This window comes from Dromiciops gliroides, chromosome 1 (genome assembly GCF_019393635.1).
Source record: "Dromiciops gliroides isolate mDroGli1 chromosome 1, mDroGli1.pri, whole genome shotgun sequence".
Classification (NCBI taxonomy): domain Eukaryota; kingdom Metazoa; phylum Chordata; class Mammalia; order Microbiotheria; family Microbiotheriidae; genus Dromiciops; species Dromiciops gliroides.
In genome coordinates this window covers 508,518,822-508,538,957 of record NC_057861.1, presented here as the reverse complement: position 1 = coordinate 508,538,957, position 20,136 = coordinate 508,518,822, and the positions used below count along the sequence as shown (strand labels likewise).

The window sequence follows — 20,136 nt, the reverse complement described above, 5'->3', positions numbered from 1 at the left end:
CCCCTTGTTTATAACTCAATAAAAGCAGTATTACTTTCTGAGAACATGGACAAAATACACAATACTGAATTAATAATGGAATCCTACATAACATGTAAGTCAAAGAACAAATCATAGTAATAAATCATTACTATGTAAAAGACAATCAATGATGAGAAAACATTTCTGCAATACAGCTAAAGCATTTCTCAGAGAATGTTATATCCCTTAAAACATACACTAACATAAGAAAGATAGAATTAAAGAGCCAATGTAATTAAATATTCAATACTCAACAAATGATGCAAAAATGAGCACAAAAAAAGGAATCTTGGAAATTAAAAAGAAAAGTCAAGGATTGATTGGAATTCAACATAAGATAAAAAAAATGCATTCTTAAAAAAAACAACGACCTAATCTTTTTTTTTGTTTGTTTAAAAATAAATATTTATAAACAAAGGGAAGGAAATCTGAAGAACTACAATGTTTTAAAGCTTCCCTTGTGACAACAAAAGTGTCCTGGGTAGGTCGAGCCTCAAGAAGGTGGTCCCATGCATCAGTGGCAGGCCAGGTGCCGCCTAGGTCTCCCTGGCCATTGGCACCCGGCTCAGTCTCCCTTGGTGATCAGGTCCTCGATGTAGGCGTCCAGCTCCTCCTCAGTGTTGATGTCGATGTCCTCTTGCACTTTCTGGAGCAGGGCCACAATGTTTGTCCTCAGCTTCTGCAGCTTTTCCTCGGTCTCTCGCAGCTTCCTCTCTGAGGCGTGGAGGTTCTCCTCAGAGGCCTTGGCGCGGGCATCGGCACGGGTCTGATAGGAGTTGCACAGATTCTGTAGGTCCACCTCATACCGTTTGAAATACTCTTTCAGAGGAAAGGTCATCAGCTCATCTGGGCTCATAGAACTCAGTTCCTTTTTTGAGATGGGGAAGTTGGGAGGCAGGAAATACTGGAGACAACTCCGAAGGGTATGGACCAGCAGATCCACGGTCTCGTGGCGGCTGCTGGGGGCCGTCGTGTCCGGCTCAATGCGGCTGCAGTCCAAGGTGGAAGGCTCAGTGGCGATCACATCTTCGTCCTCCTGCTGCTGGGTGTCAGGGCTTTGGTACTCGGGGGAAGGGGGCTTCATCAACCTTACATCATCACTGCCTTTCTCAACACAGCGGTCTCTTGGCGTGGTGTCTGTGGGCACGTAATCAAACTTCACCTTCCAGCGCACCACGTCCATGGCGGTCACGCGGCCCGTGTACCACTTCTTGTTCACCCGCACCTCCACGTGCAGCCCTTTGTCTTTCTGGGCTCCTTCGAGCTCTGCCAGGTCTTCTTCACTGACTGAGAGCTCAACGATGACTTCACTCCACTCCTCGTTTTTCACAAGGATTTTGCCCTGACTGGATTTCTCCTTCCGGTCCACATCTTCTTAGGCCTCATCTGGTGTCAGAAGAAAGCTTCTCTTCCGGGCACTGACGATCTGAGGTTTACTGGACGGGTCTGGCTTCTTGAGCACTGGGGTCTTCACGGGTTTGGGGATGAGCACGTCACGGGGGTGGGGTGGGGTGGGGCTGGAATTCGGCACTAGCTATGTGGGGGACCTCACCACAGAGACCACTCTGGGAGCCGGTTTGACAATGGCGCCGCTGGACTTCCGGGGAGCCAGACCTGGGTGGGACATCCTGGACGTCCTGGCTTCCTCCTGGGCCGGCGAGTGGGCTGGTCTCGGGGAGATGGACGGAGGGCCCCTTCTGGCCTGGAAGACTTGTCTGGGAGTTGGTGGGGGTGGGAGTCGGCTTGGAGCGTTCTTAATCACAGCTGGCAGTCGGGGGGACCTGGGACGCGGAAGTCGACGATGTATGGTGTGGGACTGCTTCCCGAAGGCCTGTTGCTCACCTCCAGAGGTAGCTTTTTCAAGTCAGCCTGGGATCTGATAGGGATCATTTTCTGCAGGGCTTCCAGCTTCTCCTGCTTTTGCCCCATACTCCTTGGCATCAGCAAAGTCCTGTTTGTTGTGGGTGGGCTCCAGGGCCAGATAGGGCACATCTACCACTCCAACGACTCCACCATAGGCCATGCCTCTCTCGAGCTGTGGGCCCACCTTCTCGTACATCTTAATCAAACTACTGCAATTGTGTACGAACATGCTGTCCAGATCCCGCCGCTCAATGTTTACCCCAAAGACAAAGTTAAGCTCTTTAGGTTCTTGAGGGCCCGTTGTTTGGCCTCTTTGATGCGCTTCTTAATGTCACCTTCCTGGCGCAGGTTAATGGCTGTGCCTTGGACCCACAGCAGGGCCGCCCTGGATTCCCGGGTGAGGTCTCCGCCAAGCCTCAGCTCCAAGGCTCGGGCTTTGTTCTCAGCCTCTTGAGCCTTTTCTCCTGCTATGCTATGTGAGCCACATGCTCCGCCTTCTTCACCTCCCCTTCAACTCTCTTGAATTGGTTGGAGGTGTATTTGTACATCCTGGGCTTATACAAACAGCACGAAAGTAGCTTGGTCTGCACTTTGTGGCCCTGGATGAAGATCCTCATTCTGGGGTCAATGTAGAGGAGAGCGGCATAGGCTGAAGGAGCAGCTTGGGCTTCGTGCCCTCAGGGGACGTTTCAGCCATCTGGATATCCCAGGGTCCAGACAACAACCAGTTCAGGTTCAACATTGTCCGTGAGTTTGAGGTTAAAGATGATAACCAGAGTTCCTGTCTCCCCAGATATCTTCTTAAATTGATTCATTACTTGCTGCTCTGATTTGAAAGGCAAATATTTATAAATGAGGTCAGTCTCAGTGGAAAACTTGTCCATGTTCTCTGTAATGGGCTGTTGAGTACCGGCATTCCAGGTGGGCAGTGGTACAATCTCCTCATCAATACCTTCTTCCTACGACCTAAGGTGCCAAGATGGAGAAGTAAGGAAACAACCCTTTGAAGCCCTCCCAAAGTTCCCCTCCAAACAACTAGAACACCTCCTCTGAATTGTTCCAGGAGCAGGGAAACAGCTTACTAGCCCAGCAGCAAAGGTCTATCTTACCTGGGTGGGAAGGGATCAAAGTCCAAGGGCAGGGGGCGGCTAGGTGGCACAGTGGATAAAGCACCGACCCTGGATTCAGGAGGACCTGAGTTCAAATAGGCCTCAGACACTTGATACTTACTAGCTGTGTGACCCTGGGCAAGTCACTTAACCCCATTGTCCTGCAAAAAAAAAAAAAGTCCAAGGGCAGGAGCAACAGCTGCAGTGAGGCTTAGGGAGCTTACAGTGGGGCTCTAATCCTGAGGAAATCTATGAACAAGGCCCCATCCTCCTGTAAACCAGCATTCTTTAGACAAGAGAGCAATCTGAATTGGACCAAAATGCCTTATCCCAGAGACCCCATTCCCAGCATAAGCCACCAGGGAGGCCTTGACTCCACTGCTGACCAGTAATATAGCCCCACCCTCAACCGTGGCCAACAGCAAGATCCCGCCCATGGGGCCTACCAGCAGAAGGACTCTATTTCCATAACAACCCAGAAGCAGGGGGTCCCTACCCTTTATCCTAGCTATTTTAATTTGAGTCAAATGTCTCAAGATGACCATTGATGAAAAACAAAGGAGATACCTAGAGAGATAGAAAAATAGATGGATGGATGGAGATAGATATAGATATAAACACAATATACATATATGCACAAGTGTGTATATAGATACATGCATATGTGTATGTATATATGTATATATCTGTGTATGGACACATATATCTGTGTATGCCAGGACAGTATCTGGCACATGAGAAGTACTTAATAACTGCTTGTTCATTGACATAGTCTGTTTCTTACAGTAATATTTGATTATACTAATATATTCCAATTTGTTATGCACAGATACATACATGTATATATGTGTATATATACATATAATTTCTATTATGTTATGTTACTTTATGTTCTTATATTACATTGTGTCATGTTGTGTCTGTGTATATGTGTATACAAATGAATAGAACAGATTAGACAAAGGAGAATCAGAAATAATGCAACTCAATAACACGGTGTTTGGAAAACTTTAAAATTTGAATTGTTTAGGAGAAAACTCTCAAAACAGCATTTTAGTGTTTTCATCAGTTTTGCACATTTTTTCTTTCTCTTTAGAAAAAAGTATACTCTTTTCTATAAGGTCTATGCCTCTTGGAAAAAGGGGAGAGAGAGAATACAGTGCAAAAATTGGGATGATATAAAAACCAAAAGAAAATCAATTAAATACTAACCTTGATTAGTTTATTAACATTGAGAATTAGCTTCAGAAAAAGAACCATGAAAAGTTGCAAACACAGGGCAAGTTTTGATGTGTAAAGGGGTGAAATAAAAAGTCAAATGGAAGGCTGAAAGCACTAAGTGCTGTTGGTAGGGGAAACCAGCATCTAGAGAAAGAAATATGAGACAGAAAGCAGAGGTATAAAACCAATACAGGGTTTGACATCATCGATTTTCCACAACTACTTCTGTCCTATGGTGATTAAAAATTTGAGAGATATAGTTTCTGGATAATTTAATCATTATGTTATTAATACAAGTAAGTTATTAATACCAGTAAGTTATTAATAAAAGGACTGCCATTTGACCATCTCCCTTAGACCAAAGACCCCTAATGGCAGTGGAGTCATAGTTTATATGCTCTTAGAAGAGGAGGTATTACTGAAGGTTACCTAATAACTTCTGATTGGTTAATCAAATGACAGATGAGCTATCTTGGGTTAAGTGACTTAAGTCACTCAAAGCTTGGTCAAAGAGAAATAAATTTTCATATGACCTGTCTTGATAAAAGGGAGAATCAATATTTTCCCAGTATCTGTCTGAGAAAACACAATGAAAAGTCATTCACCCATTAGCCAAAACTTAGAATTACTTTTACTATCAGATTAGATCTTTGCCTGGGTAAATTTTTAAGAGAAATTGCTAATACTGGTTGATTTCTGGATGACGAAGCAGAAAATGGGGAAAATCTTGGTTATTATACTTAGTTATTAAATATAACAGAAATATGCATTTTTCACAGTCCTAACATGAATTTTGATACTATCAAAGAAAAGAGTATTTGAATGACCACAGGGAGAAAATAAAATATTTAACATTTGATTCTATTCATCTAATCTCCTAAGCCTTACAGTAGCCTGTTAAACTAAAGGCAATTTACTACATTTCCTCTTTTTTATGATTTTTCTTACTATTATTTTCTGAAAAATTGCCTTATTGTACTCCACCAAAAGGAGATGCCAACACTATCCATCTGAGCTAATCACTGCCTGCTAGAGAGGGTCATGGAGGTAAAAACAAATGGTTGAGGCAACATATGGCCAATGAGGTTATTTTAATACTTCCCCAAGTTATAGTAATTAACTGTTTTGTTTTGTTTTTTTATTAGAATGTACTTCAGCTTTGATAGCCTGCATATTGGAAGGTCTTCTATTTAAATAATTGCTTCAAACTGAGCTATTCTCCCCATCAAAACTGAATCTTATCCCAGAAGATAAAGGAGATCAGAGATCTGAGTTAACCCATTGTAACTGATGGAATTGGTACAATACTTTCCCTCAATTTAAGCAGTCAGAATGGAGAAAGAAAAGAGAGGCAAGTTAGAGTGGAAGAACAATACAAATAGTGTGAATAGGTAAAAGAAATATATGTCTAGTTAGGTAAGTGTTTCAGGTATTGTTAGCATATTAACAACTTATTCATAGACTCTAACTAGGATTTTCTGAGGGCTAAAGTACCTAAAAAGTATCTATATCTATATCATCTATCTCTATCTCTATCATCTCTATCATCTATCATCTATCTATCTATCTATCTATCTATCTATCTATCTATCTATCTATCTATCTATCTATCTATCTATCTACCTATCTATCCATCTATCTACCTATCTATTGATCTATCTACCTATCTATCGATCTATATATATGTGTGTGTACACACATATACATATACATACACATACATATATACATATATACATACATGCATACATATATACATCTATCTATCTATCTATCTATCTATCTATCTATCTATCCCTTTGTGAGTGTACTTTTTCAAATGCTCCATCCATCTGATACTTTAAGGCTGATAAAAAAAAGAATATTTAGACAGAAAATGGAAAAAAAATCATAGTTTAATCCTGGCTGTGTCAGGGTCTATAACTCATTTTACTTATTACTTTTATCTTCTTCTGTAACTCCAATTAGAGAGCAACATGTGCACAGCAGTATGCTCAGTGTGCTTGATAAAAGAAGAGATATTTTAAGTGCACTACTTGGGGGGGGGGCGTTATCTATTACTTCATGATCTTACTAAAATAACTCCCCTTCCTCTTTTTTGCAAGATATAAAGATTAAATAAGACATCTTTAAACCCATAGAACTTTTGATCTGTAAGATAATAACAATAATAAAATCAGCCCTCATATAATACTTTGTAAATATTACCTTATTTTATCTTCACAACAATCATAAGAGATTAAACTCCATTATTATCCTCATTTTACAGATGAGGTAACAGAGGCAGACAGAGGATAAGTGAGTTGCCTAGGTTCACAAAAGTAGTAAGTGCTTGAGGCCAGATTGGGACTCAGGTCCTTACTCCAAGCTCAGTACTCTAGCCATTGTATCACTTGGCTGCCTCTCATATACCACATATACCCTTAACTATGCAGAGATTAAATTTTGAGCAAAGTCTTTGGAATATATTATACATCCCAATATAAATAAAAATGAAGGTGTATGCTATTTTGGAAGGAATACTGTCATACAGACTGAAAAGGAGATTTAATAATTAATTCCTGAATGAATGGTAAGTCAAAGGATATCATAAAAAACAATTAGTAACTATGAAGAAGAAAATGATAATGTTGACACGATATATGAAAATTCCTGGGATAAAGCTAAATCAATCCTTGAAGTACATGAAATTCAAAGTTTCTATAGGGATGAAATTAGTTAACTGGGGCAGCTAGGTGGCACAGTGGATAGAGCACCGGCCCTGGAATCAGGAGGACCTGAGTTGAAATCCGGGCCTCAGACACTTGACAATTACTAACTGTGTGATCCTGCGCAAGTCACTTAACCCCCAATTGCCTCAGCAAAAAAAAAAAATAAAATAAAATAATTAAAGAAATTAGTTAACTTAAGAAAAGTAAGTAGTTGGAAGGGGGAAAAAGCCTTTGTGCCAAATTTCTCTCATAAAGATTTGGCATCCAAGAGAGATAAACAATTAATAAATGTATTAAACTAATAGCTATTCCTTAACAGATAAATGGTCAAAGGATATGTACAAACAGTTCTTTGAAGAATTAAAAATTATTCACAACAACATGAATTTTCTGAATCACTAATAATAAAAATAATGCAAATGAAAACAACCATAAAGTTTCCCCATATATATCATAAATTGGTAAACATGACAAAAAAAGTTGGAGTGGTTGTGGAAGGATAGGCACACAACAACATTGATGATGGAACTGTGAAATAGTGCAAGCATTTTGAAAAATAATTAGGAACAATACAAATAAACTGACAAAAATTTCTATACCCCTTGACCCAGAAATTCCATTACTCATTCCCAGAGAACCATGGGATATGATTCGCCCACAGTCATATAGCTATTAAGTGTCTGAGGCCAGATATTAATTCAGGTCTTCCTGACTACAGGCACAGCACTCTGTTCACTATGTTACCTAGCTGTGTCTAGTTTCTTTTACCAATTTAAAATGTTTTTTTTTTCTCTTGTTCTTCTATTTGTGTATTGTGGAAATTTATTTTGATTTGGGGACCCTACCTTTAGGCTGAGATTAGAAAGGCTTAGGCCCTCAGGGTCTCTTCTGTGTGGGAGGTGCTGGTACCCCTCCTCCTCAGCTTCAGCTGAGTCAAAAAGCCCCATGGGCTGTACAAGATGCCAGGTCAGACAGCTGGGGGGGAAAAAAGCCCCCAGCTCCCTCCGACCTGAGCGGAGCTATCCGAAAGATCCCTGATAGCCTATGCTGAGGCTCGAGCTGCTTGAGCACACCACCCCCACCCCAGCCACAGCCCTGGCTAGCGGATTAGCTTGGTCTGTGGGGGTGCAGGAAGCCCTGAGATTTGAGTGGAGAGAAGAAAAGGTATATATAGACCTAGGGGTTAGACTCAGGCAGGGCTGACAAGTTATGGGGGCTGACAGGAGGACTGGAGGCCTGTGGACAAGACTCAGGAGACGAAGTGGAGAAGAGGTCAAGTGATGGCTGATGAGATTAGAAAGGTTGGAGCGCAGCAGACTAGAGACCGGGCTACAAGGACACAGGAGAAGACGAGAAGGACTAGGAACAGGGAAAAGAAAGGCCAAAGGGCAGACTGACAGAGCAGACAGACAGAAGGTTCAGTGAGAGAGAAACACAGGGGTTCAGCAGTGGTGATAAGGAGAGAAAAGTTAGAAGCAGGGGGATTTACAAAGTCAAAGGGGCTCGGAGTTAGAATAAAGGACCTGAATACCCTGAGGCGAGAGGTGGCTAAGGCCCTTATTGTATTCAAGAAGTTCAAAGTGCAGCAGGTGGGAAAGAGAAGCAGTGGAAAGAGACCAAAGGATAGCAGTCAGGTTGTACATTTTATTTCCCTGTATTCTTACTTTTAAATATCTCATAAACTCGGCTTTGATTATTTAGTTAAGAGGCTTCTTCATATTTTGCTTATCAATTTGGGAGTGGAGCAGTGTGGTGGAACTTTATAAAAGGCCCACATTAAATTAATAGCAGTCAGATAGCCAAACAGTCAAAAGTCCCCAGATTAGTCCTCCAGTCAGATTAGCCCCCAAATTAGCCCTACTTAACAAAATATTTCTACAGTATATTTATATTGTATACTTCCTGGTCATAATTCCTTACCTAATAGGGATTATGAGATCAACTCTTTACATGTATCAAACAAAAACTGAAAAGATTCAGTAGGCAGTTGGAAAGGAGTGTATTTGAATAATCCTGGAGGATGATAGGTTAATTACTCAATTTGCCTGTTATTTGCCCCTTAAGACACCTAAATATTATGATGAGAGGCTCCAAAATGCTAAACCCTCAGAGATAATGCACAAGATTTTGTACATAGATCCTTTTATTCATGCCTTATCATTTTTTTTCTTTTGTGGGTGCTTAGCATCATGCATAAACTTTAATGAGTTTTTGAAATTTAATTTGAATGAATGTTAAGTAAAAAAAGTATAATTTGCAAATAATGCCTATATAATGTAACATGTAATTGAAGTTCCATTCAGAATTTGTTTGCTTCATATTTCTTTAAAAAAGATGATTTTCTTTAGTCCTATTACATTTGAATGGATAAAATGAATACATATTATTCTTTGATGACAGAAAGATAAATAATGTTTTAGGATAACTTCAGGGAACCCTGTTTCAACACTTAATTTGGCCTTTTTATTTTATAGTCTATCACTTTTTATAAGAGCAGGAATAAATATTCAAAATTGTTTATTTTATAGAACAGGAAACTTAGAGAGGTCAGGTGACTTTTCCAAATAGCTAGATTCTATGAAAGTCAGTTTAATTATCTATCAAACTGGGAAAATTTTTTAGGTATAGCTATTATTATAGTATTAACAGTGAGATTCAAACCTGAAGGGGCAGGATAAGTCATAGGAAAAGTTAGTTATCAATGAGATTTTACTAGTTTTTTCCATTGCCTTGACATCTAAGACTATTCTTTTCAATAACTGAGTTAAAAATGACACACTTTAAAAAAATCAGTTTCTTCCCTCTACTTTGGCCCCTACTTAACTCCTAGCTACATAAGCACAGATTGAGGAATTGTCACCATAACAATTTCCAGAGGGCCTGAGAATAGCTATCCTGTTCCTTAATATGTACATTCACACAACTCCTCCGTAGAATGAAAAAAAAAAAATACCAGAGAGTATGTTCCTCAACCTTATTTCATGATTTCACTCTTGCTTTTAATCACAAATCATCTGTTGAAAATCCAACCTCTGTGTGTGTGTGTGTGTGTGTGTGTGTTTTGGGAGGGGTAGGTATAGGGAAGCTGCAACTGTCACAAGATACCTAGGATTTTTCTCCAGGATGTTGAGATTTAGAAGGTGCTGATAACACATTTCACCAACAACATAGAAATGACTGAGTTTATTACCCAGGTATCAAGACTAATTTAGTGCTTCCTCTCCATTATCATCTGCAAAACTGGTGAGTTCCTCCAAGAACTTGCTTTGCTTGTTTCTCCTGTACCAGAGAAGCAAGACTCCCATGCCTTAGTGGGGCTAGGGGTGATATTCAAGTCTCCTTCAAGTTAATATGTTTTAAAAATTGATTTGTAAGTATAATCAAGAGAAAAATATACATAATTATTGATATCAGCCAAGGAGAATAATTAATTAATAATTAGTTAATGAGTTAATAATTAATTAATTAGTTCATTAATTATTATGGCAGTGTTTAAGATGACAGCTTCCATATCATAAAACAAATACTCTTTAATAATTCCAATGAGATTATCCAAATATATCTGGTTACTTCATATAAATAAAAAGATTACAAGAAAAATGTAAAATTTTAAATAATGGAAAGGCCAGTGAAGGTCCTAGAAAACAGATAATGAAGTATACATCCTCCATAATAGCAGAGAGGTAAGGAACAGCATATTATAATCATTGATATATAAAGTCTATACTGAAATTCTTTGACTAAATATTTTTCTTTGTCAAGAGGGATGATTTAATCTCTCCAGAATGTTAAATTTGCATGAAATAACTATTATGTAAATATGAGAAGCATTAAAAAATATATTATTTAAAACTTTATTTGAGGAGACATCCAGTATTATCTATCCTAGACACATTTGTCCTTCATGCCCAAATTGCTACTTAAGACTTGTGCTTACTCCTTATTGAATGCCAAAGGCCAGAAATACACACTGAAGCCAGCTCATGGTGATAATGTTTATTTGAGCAAAGGTGCAACACTGAGTTTTATATTCTCATTTGTTTTGGGAATTGTTATGTACAGGGTGTTTGTATGTAATGGACTTGTGTTGAAGGTAAACGTGTCTGCAAAGTGTGTTAGTCTTTATTAAATAGTGATAATGCTGTATCCGCATTCATAAGGAAGGAGAGTCTGTTCTCTATGAAGGATTCTAAATCTTTAAATCTCTCTATCCTTAACATGGATATGCTTACTTAGTGTCCCTTATCTGTAGGGTACAGTTGTGCTTCTGACTTAAGGTATAACTTTCATTTCATGAAAAAAAAGGACTATTATACAATTATAAAGTGTAAATTTGATATCCCTTTTTTCAGTCAGGTCAATTTGAATAAAGTATAAGTTTACTAGTTGTCTCAAAAATAAAAAAAGCCTCAGGGGAAAGGGAAAAAAATGAAATAAAGTTATCAAACCATCTCCATTATTGCCAAATGTAAAAAGAAACAAATGGATATATGCATTAAAACAGTCTGGTGTAAAACAATTTCAAAGTACTCATGACAGAAAATGTTCTCCACATCCAGAAAAAAAGAACTGTGGGGGCGGCCAGGTGGTACAGTGGATAAAACACCGGCCCTGGATTCAGGAGTACCTGGGTTCAAATTCGGCCTCAGACACTTGACACTTACTAGCTGTGTGACCCTGAGCAAGTCACTTAACCCCCATTGCCCCGCAAAAACAACAACAACAACAACAACAAAACTGTGGATTCTGAATGCAGATTGACCCATACTGTTTCTATTTTTTGGCTTTTTTTTTCCTTTTTTGAGGTTTTTCCCTTTTGTTCTGATTCTTCTTTCACAACATGAATAATTCAGAAATATGTTTAATGAGATTGTACATATATAACTTATATCAGATTACTTTTCGTATTGGGGAGGGAGAAGGGAAGGGAGGAAGGGAGAAAAATTTGGAACTAAAAATCCTATGAAAACAAATGTTGTGTTAATATGAATCATCTGGATTTGATGGCGGTACCTTACTATCCAAAAGTATTTTTTATGGGACCCTGGATTAATAGGAGCAAAATGCCCTTTGTTCAAAGACTTCAAAGTGAACCAGACAGTCCCTATTTACTTTCCCCAAGAGAATAAATAAACTCAAATGCCCCTGTGAAATTCCCATTCACTATCTTCTTTCCCCAGGAAGACAGATGTCCTTGTCTCTGATAATACCTGTCCCTGTTTCCACCTATCTATTCATTAGCATCTGCTTTAAGTTGAGCTATTAAACTGATTTTTGTTTTTTTTATTTGATTTGTATTTTTTAACTGATTTACATTTGTAATATGTTGATCTGTATCATGCCAATGAAGTTGTTCTGTATCCAGAGCCAAGTAACCTTAAAAATCCTTAGAAAGAAGGAAGCTTTGAGTTTTTCTCTCTTAGGGGGAAGTCTCCACATGATCATGTGTTATGTCTTTCTTCTTGGGACAAAATATTAAATTGATATTATGTTTTTTTCTGTCTGTCTCAGATCTGTTTTTTTCTCATAAGAGATATTAAATTCTGTTATCTGGTTCTTAACCATGTTCTTTGATCTGTTATTATATTTTATAGGAGGAAAGGTATGGGAACAAATTGTAGGAGATATAAGATATTATAACTTTTCTGATTTGTTTATTGATTCTGTTTGAAAGAGACAGGCAGATACAAAAGCTCTATTTTAATATTCAACAGTTGAAAACTATATTTACATGTAACTGTAATATGAAATGCTTTTTAAAATTATGGTGTTCTTAGATGATTTAACTCTCAAAAATAATGAGTTCACAAAACTGAATAAACTCTCTTAGAAAGGAAATCCTGTAAGAGACTGGTCTAAACATGTAACTCTTTTTGTCTTCAAGGGATAATGCCTTCTACACATTAGCCTTGATGTTTATTTAACATCAAGGAAAAGGATAAATAATATTGATTTCACTTTATCTTTTCTCTGCATTTGCCTTTTGCCTACAATAAACCTATGTTTTAATCCACTTTCTCAATTTCTTCACCAAATGCTAAATATTTTTATGCATCTCCCATTTTAATTCTTACTTGTTGCCCAAATTACTGGTTCTTTCCATTTTATCCTTTAAATTGATAAACACATGCTGTCTATTCTCTTTTGAAAAAGAAAATATTTAATTAATTTTGAACTGAAAGGGGCCTTGAGATGATCTGGCTCGACCCCTTAATTTTGTAGAGGAAGTAACTAATGATAAAAAAGAGACGGGGGCAGGTAGGTGGTGCAGTGGATAAACCACTGACCCTGGATTCAGGAGGACCTGAGTTCAAATCCAGCCTCAGACACTTGACACTTCCTAGCTGTGTGACCATGGGCAAGTCACTTAACCACTATTGCCCCACACACACAAAAAAAAAAAAGACAAAAAAAGTTAAGAGACATAGTTCCTGGGTAATTGAATCATTTTATTAATAATACCAGTAGGTTATTAATAAAAATATAATCATTTGGCTGACTCTCTCAAACCAAAGACAATCATAGTGACAGGGCTCATAGTTTTTATATCCTTGAAACAGTAGGTGATCAATGGAATGGAGAGTTGACCACTGCACAGAGAGATTATCTTCACTCAGATCACCTCCAATTTTGGACTATCAATTCAAAGAATGAATTCCCTCTTCAATGAGAGGGGACTCCAGTGACTCCCCCCTGAACCAAGAAGACTTAGACTATATAAACAAAAGGATCCATCTCCACCCAAGTTCTAGAACACAGTGAGATTCCCCACCCTAGATTAAATTCCTTCCGTGGTAGGGTGGGGTCTGACCAAGATCAAGGATAGTCAATATAATCTCATTATCAGTGATCAAGATTCAAGAAAAACTGGACTAAATTAGAACTTCAAAGGAAAGGGAAAACTCTGAGTCTCCCCCAAAATTATTATTTATTAATGATAATTTCTCACAAAACTGAGGGCAAATAAAGTGAAATGACTTGCCTAAGGTTGCAGAAGGAGTGCGGATCTGAGCTGAGATTTGATCCCATGTCATTCTGTATGAGACAAAATATACACATATTCTCTGAAGACTGAGAATTTGCTGTGGACCATATTCCTGCACATAAAGCTAGTGATCTCTAATTGCCAGTCGCTCAGCAGACTAAGAGGTCAAGGTCAATGAAAGTTTCTGGGGAACTGAGACACCGCATTGAGAGAGTATCCTATCCTTAGGGCGGCTGGTTATAGAAATGGGCACAATTGGTTTCACCTTTATCAGAGCTGTGCAGGTAGGGAGGGGGGAATGAAGACTACATTTTCCATTTTGGGGGGTATGAGTAATGTCTTACATTTAATAAGTACATTAAGTGTATATTTCAAGTGTAAACAGTCATATTCAATCCCTATATTTTGTTACCAGTGATCAATTAAATGCCAAATCTGCTAATCATTTTTAGTAGTTTTTCTTATTAGCCTATCTGCTCAGTTTTACATTGTTGACCATCCTTTTTACCTGGATACTCTCCTCTCTGTGTTTTGGTGACACTACTTTCCCTATTCTGTGACTTGATTAATTTTTTCATTTCATCTTTTTCGTGTGTTCATCACCCATATCTTGTTCCTCAGATTTGGACATCCTCCAAGGCTCTGAGCTAGACTTCCTGTTCTCCTCTCTTTATACTCTCAATCTCTCTTGGTGCCTTCATCAGCTCCTCATCATCAGAGCTTATCTTTTTTTTTTTTTTTTCAGGGCAATGAGTGTTAAGTGACTTGCCCAGGGTCACACAGCTAGTAAGTGTCAAGTGTCTTTGCTGGATTTGAACTCAGGTCCTCCTGAATCCAGGGCCAGTGCTTTATCCACTGCACCACCTAGCTGCCCCTGGCTTATCATTTTTAAAGTGAAAACTCACAGATTTAAATATCCATTTCCAATGTCTCCCCAGAGCTACAATTCTACATCAACACTTGTCCATTGTGTATTTCATATTAGAACTCCTGGGGATATCTCATCATACTAAACTTATCTAAAACAACAAGAACAAAAATAATATATTTTCCTATTTATATCAAATGTACTACCATTGTTCTATCTCCCAAGTTTGTACCCTTGTCTCCTTATTCTCCTTCACTTAATGTGTAAAAATAGTTGCCTAATCTTGACATTTTTACATATACAATATCTCATATACATCCCCTTCTATTTACATGTGCAGAGGAAATCAGTAAGTATTGATTACTTCATTTTTATTTTAATTATAATATTAAGCTCTCTTCTTTAGGGAAATGTAGCCCTTACAGCTAAGCTATATTAACATATATATTCTCTTAAGTCTAGGGTACCTATAGGTTTAGTGAATAGACAGATTGATAAAACTTTATCATTTAGTAACAGATAACTTAGAGTAAGAAATATCTGTATAGAAATAAAATAATGACACTAAGTTCCTTTTATAAGGCTAAATTCCTTATTCTAGCAGCTGGAGGAAATGGAATTGCTTAAAGGTTAAGTTCCTCTTTCCAATCTTACTTTTCTTGAGTTAGAGTCTAAGTTGACTAAGAGAATCTTGTATGGTTGGCAGCTGGAAGATTGGGGGTGACTTTTATCTACAAACCACAAGTTTTTCTTTCCCAATAAGCTTTTTGGTTACAAAAGGCATCACATGTAGGGCAAGGACTTTTGAGCTAATCTCGCTTTGACAAATTTGGGTTAAGAAAGCCTGAGAGAAGTGAACCAGTCAGATGACTTGTCTTGTCCATTTGAATTATGTTCAAAACTAGTTTTCTACTTTTTTATTTTTCTTTTATGTTATAAAAATAAACTTTGTAAATCACTCTTTGGTCAATAATTACTAAAGAATTAGTTAAACTGATTTAATAGTAACGTGCTAGCCTTACTATTAAGTCATTTTCACCCAAAAATAATAAGCCTCAGAATTTTTTTTTTAATTTTAGATAATTTTAACATGGTTGTCTACTTACTTCAGACATTTATCACCTCTCAAATTATTTAAACAGCCTTGTAATTAGTCTCCTTGCCTCAGCATTTTCTGCTTCAGTCTACCCACACACCACTGCCAAGATGATTTTCCTTAATCACCATTTTACTCTCCTATTCAACAAATTCCAGTGGCTCTCTCTTATCTCTTAGGTAAAATATGACCTCCACTATTTACCTTTTAAAGCCATTTACAACTATGTCCCAATTTATCTTTCAACTTCATTGTGTGTTAGCCTCCCTACACCACATCCACACATAAATTGATCCAACCAAACTGACCTTCTCTCCATTACTCATACATAGCACTCCAACTCCTCTTTCTGCAGAATTTTTCTGGATGTATCCATGTATGGGATGTACTTCCTTTTTACTCCTGTCTAAAATAATCCTTCCTTCAAGATTTTGTTTATGTACCACCTGACTCTTAACTCCCGGTATCCTCCCCTTCATACTACTTTACTTTGTATTTATTCTATTAATACATATTCTGTTTATACTTGTATATGTACTATCTCCAAGTTGAATAAAAACTCCCTCTAAGCAGGGATTGTTTTACTCATTATGCCTGTATCTTAACTTCCTCATATAGTGCACGAAGTAGGCAGTTAATAATTTTTTTATTGATTTGTTCCTTTATCTTTGTTCTTATACAAGCCAACAAAAAGACAGAGTATGACCTGTCTCAAACCCCTGTGGCAAATGATAGACTAGAAAATTTGGGAGTTACTATCCCCTCCCCTGACAGATAACAAATTATCTTCATGGCCATTGATTAATAGCTTGAAAACCCAACGTGACTATATGTTTTCTGTATGCTGTTAGTACCTAAGGGAAATGGCTTGTAGAAAGAACATTACTTGGCCCTGAGAAATATATTCCTTTCTATGCCAACTGATGCTTCTCCCTGCCTTGGCTTGTAACAACATATGGAATAAAATATTTCATTAATTTCTATTCTAAATTATAACAAAATGTCTCTTCTTTTCACAACACTTTTACTTGTTTTATTTTTCTTTTTAGGCCAGTCTTGTGATTCATTGGTAAAAGGAACTATTGATTAAAAGAAAAAAAATCTTTTGGGGGCAGCTATGTGGCAGTAGATAAAGCAGTGGACCTGGATTCAGGAGGACCTGAATTCAAATCTGGCCTAAGACACTTCACACTTACTAGCTGTGTGAACTTGGGCAAGTTACTTAACCCTCATTGCCCTGCCACAAAATTAAAAAAAACAATTCTTCTTCTACCACAGTAGGTCATCAGGTCATCACCTACTCTGCAACTTATGGTCTTAAAAAATTTGGAGCCCTGAGATATAAAGTGAGTTGTCCAAGGTCATTCAGACAAGGTGTTAGAGGAGGTACTCATATTTCCCTGAATTTGAAGCCAGTTATTTATTCAGTATGCCATGTTGTCTTTTATGTGACATATGTAAGATTATAATGACAGTAATTCTTTATACATATATCATAAGAGGAATCACCAAGGGAATGGGAGAGAAGAACTCAGTCACCTTGATTTCCATTGCCATATTTTCTTAAACTAAACTTAAACTAAAGCAGGCTAATAGTCCAGAAGCTAGTATTTCCTGATTTGCAAACATTAACATAACCAAGCTTCCTTGGTTGAACTCTGATGGTTATGGTGATTATTTTAAAATAATGATTTGTTATTACTGTCACTATGACTCAATTATATGGCCTTATGAATCCCATTTCATTCAGCAAGGAGAGTTTAATAATATTTGTTTCCACCACCAATTTAATTTTCTCCTCACATTTACAATACACTTATATCATATCGCTCTGACCAAGATTTTAAGGTTCATCTGTCATTAAATACATATGACCTTCAGTCTTTGAGAATTTACATGTTAATATGAGAACATTTTTCAACCTTGACATTTGGAGTGTTTTCTTATTCCCATATAACAGAAGTATCTAATGAATAGTCTCAAAAAGCTTCAGCTGGTTCAGCTTATATTTACATTGTAAGTAGGTCAAAATGTCCCCATGTGGTTAGGATCATATTATCAAACCAATTTTTACTTGTGTATCTCATCTGCTATTTAAGTTAAGTTGCCCAATTCTGAATATCTGGTATATAAACTATAGCACTACATAATAGAGCTTTTGAGTGGAATGATTCTTACTGGTCACTAAAGAAGCCAGTAGCTTAATTTCCTTTATAATGTACCCATGATGAGTTCTATAAACTGGTTGTTTTTCTAATCCATGATTTTCACTTCATGAACTAGAAGAATTCAAAGTAAATTTGTGGCAAAGAAGTTTAAAAAATATAATTTATATTATGAATCTAATATCCAATAAGTTTCTGAAGTAATTCCTGTCTATTCATTAAATAAGTATTCATAGATTTTTACTAATAGCGTAGATATTTACTCCATTTCCTAGTCTACCTAGGAAATGTGTACTTAGGGTGACATGAGCAAACCACATGCAAATTGAATATCTTTATAGAAATGTAAGAATATTTTAGCTAATTTGGGCCTAATCTAACTGGAGGACTAATCTGGGGACTTTTGACTGACTGGCTATCTGACTGCTATTAATTTAGTATGGGCCGTTTAAAAATTTCCCCATACTGCTCCTCTCCCAAATTGATAAGCAAATGATTAAGAAGCCTCTTAATTAAATAATCAAAGCAGGGTTTATTTAGGTGAATAAATGTAAGAGATAAGGGTAAAGAAATGCAGTTATACAACCTTCCTGCATGTCTCCCTTGCCCCTGCATCTCTTTAGAGTTCTCTCTCTCACAGACCTCTCAGTGTCTCTTACTCTGTCCTCTCCTGCCCTGTTTTGTAGCTTTTTCTCCGTCCCCTTTACAGTCTCCTTAGTGTCCATGTAGCAGCCTCCCTTCTGTCCATCCTCCAACTTCCCTTACTGTCTAACTTCATTTTCTGCCCCCCCCATCCCACCTGTACTGACCACCCCCTTGGTATATATCTTCCTTCACTCCCCTCAAACCTCAGTCTCCCTGCACCCCTACACATGCCAAGGGGGAGAGGGGAGAGAAGGGGGGAGACCAGGGGCCTGTGCCCCCTGCTGCGAGCCTGGGACCTCTGCACAGGCTGCACTAGGGCCTAGCCTTCAGGAGCCTGGGATCTCTGGGGTAGATCCCCTCAGGGCAGAGGGAGCTGGGGCTTTTTCCCCAGCTGTCTTGGTTCAGCTGAAGCAGAGGGGGAGGGGTACTAGCCCCTCTTACACAGAAAAAAACCCCTGAGGGCCTAAGGCTTTTTAATCTCAGCCCAAAGTCAGGGTCCGCAAATCAAAATAAATTTCCACAGAAAGTTTATGGGAGAAAATAGAGCATCCTCTATATTCTTTAGCCAAATTTGCCAATCTAAAGAACGACAGCGAAATAATTAAGTCAACAACTTTAAGACACTTTATTATAAAGAATAAAAGAAAATCAAAACAATATTTAGGGGTTGTCAACCATATGCACGCAAGTTTTAAGCAAACATTAACACATCCACAGATACATATATTCAGTTTTACTCCCCTGAAAATTCTAAAACTGATTTGATTCACATCCCTTCTCTTGCTTTGTTGTTTGTATAGAACTTGAAAAAAAATTCTGATAACCTTCCCTTCTTTCCCTGTGTTCTCCTATAATAATGATTTAAGTAGGTTCAGGGAGATTTCTGGATCCACCTAACCCAAAAGATTTCTTGATCCCATGGACAGAGCCTCAAAAGGTCAACTGATATTTTTTCCTTGTATGGAAGAGCTATGCTCTGATTCACTGTGAACAGCAACCTGCTGTGCTGACCTATTTCTATTGTGAGGATAAACTGTGACTGGGAAACTTCACAATACTGTTTGCTGATTGTCTGAGACTTTCCTGCCTGACACATCCATGAACAAAAAGAGTAATCAACTTTGGAACGGGCTTAATGCCATTTAGACAGATGGCCATTGAGGCTTAGGGATATGTGACTAGGGAAATGTTCTAGCTGAGTATTTAACAAGACTGAGGTCTTTATGCTTACATTAGAAGAGCACATCCTCACAGATGGGCATCATTAGTTTTTATGTGCAGAGGGGCCAACTAAAATGGAGGCAAAGACACATCCCCAGAGCTCATAAGCATTTTTAGGTAGAAGAAAAGAAGTACTAGAACCTTCATGTTATATGCGGGATTTATTATCTGAGAGAAATTTTACTGTTTATTATTGTATTTTGTTGCAATTGTTGTTGTTTTTTTAACAGA

At 37.9% G+C, this 20,136-nt stretch overlaps 1 pseudogene; it reads right to left on the bottom strand.

Annotated features, from left to right (window-relative positions):
- Positions 1 to 586: 586 nt before the first annotated feature.
- The window catches only part of LOC122750934, a 32,550-nt pseudogene continuing 13,000 nt past the window's right edge, over positions 587 to 20,136 (bottom strand).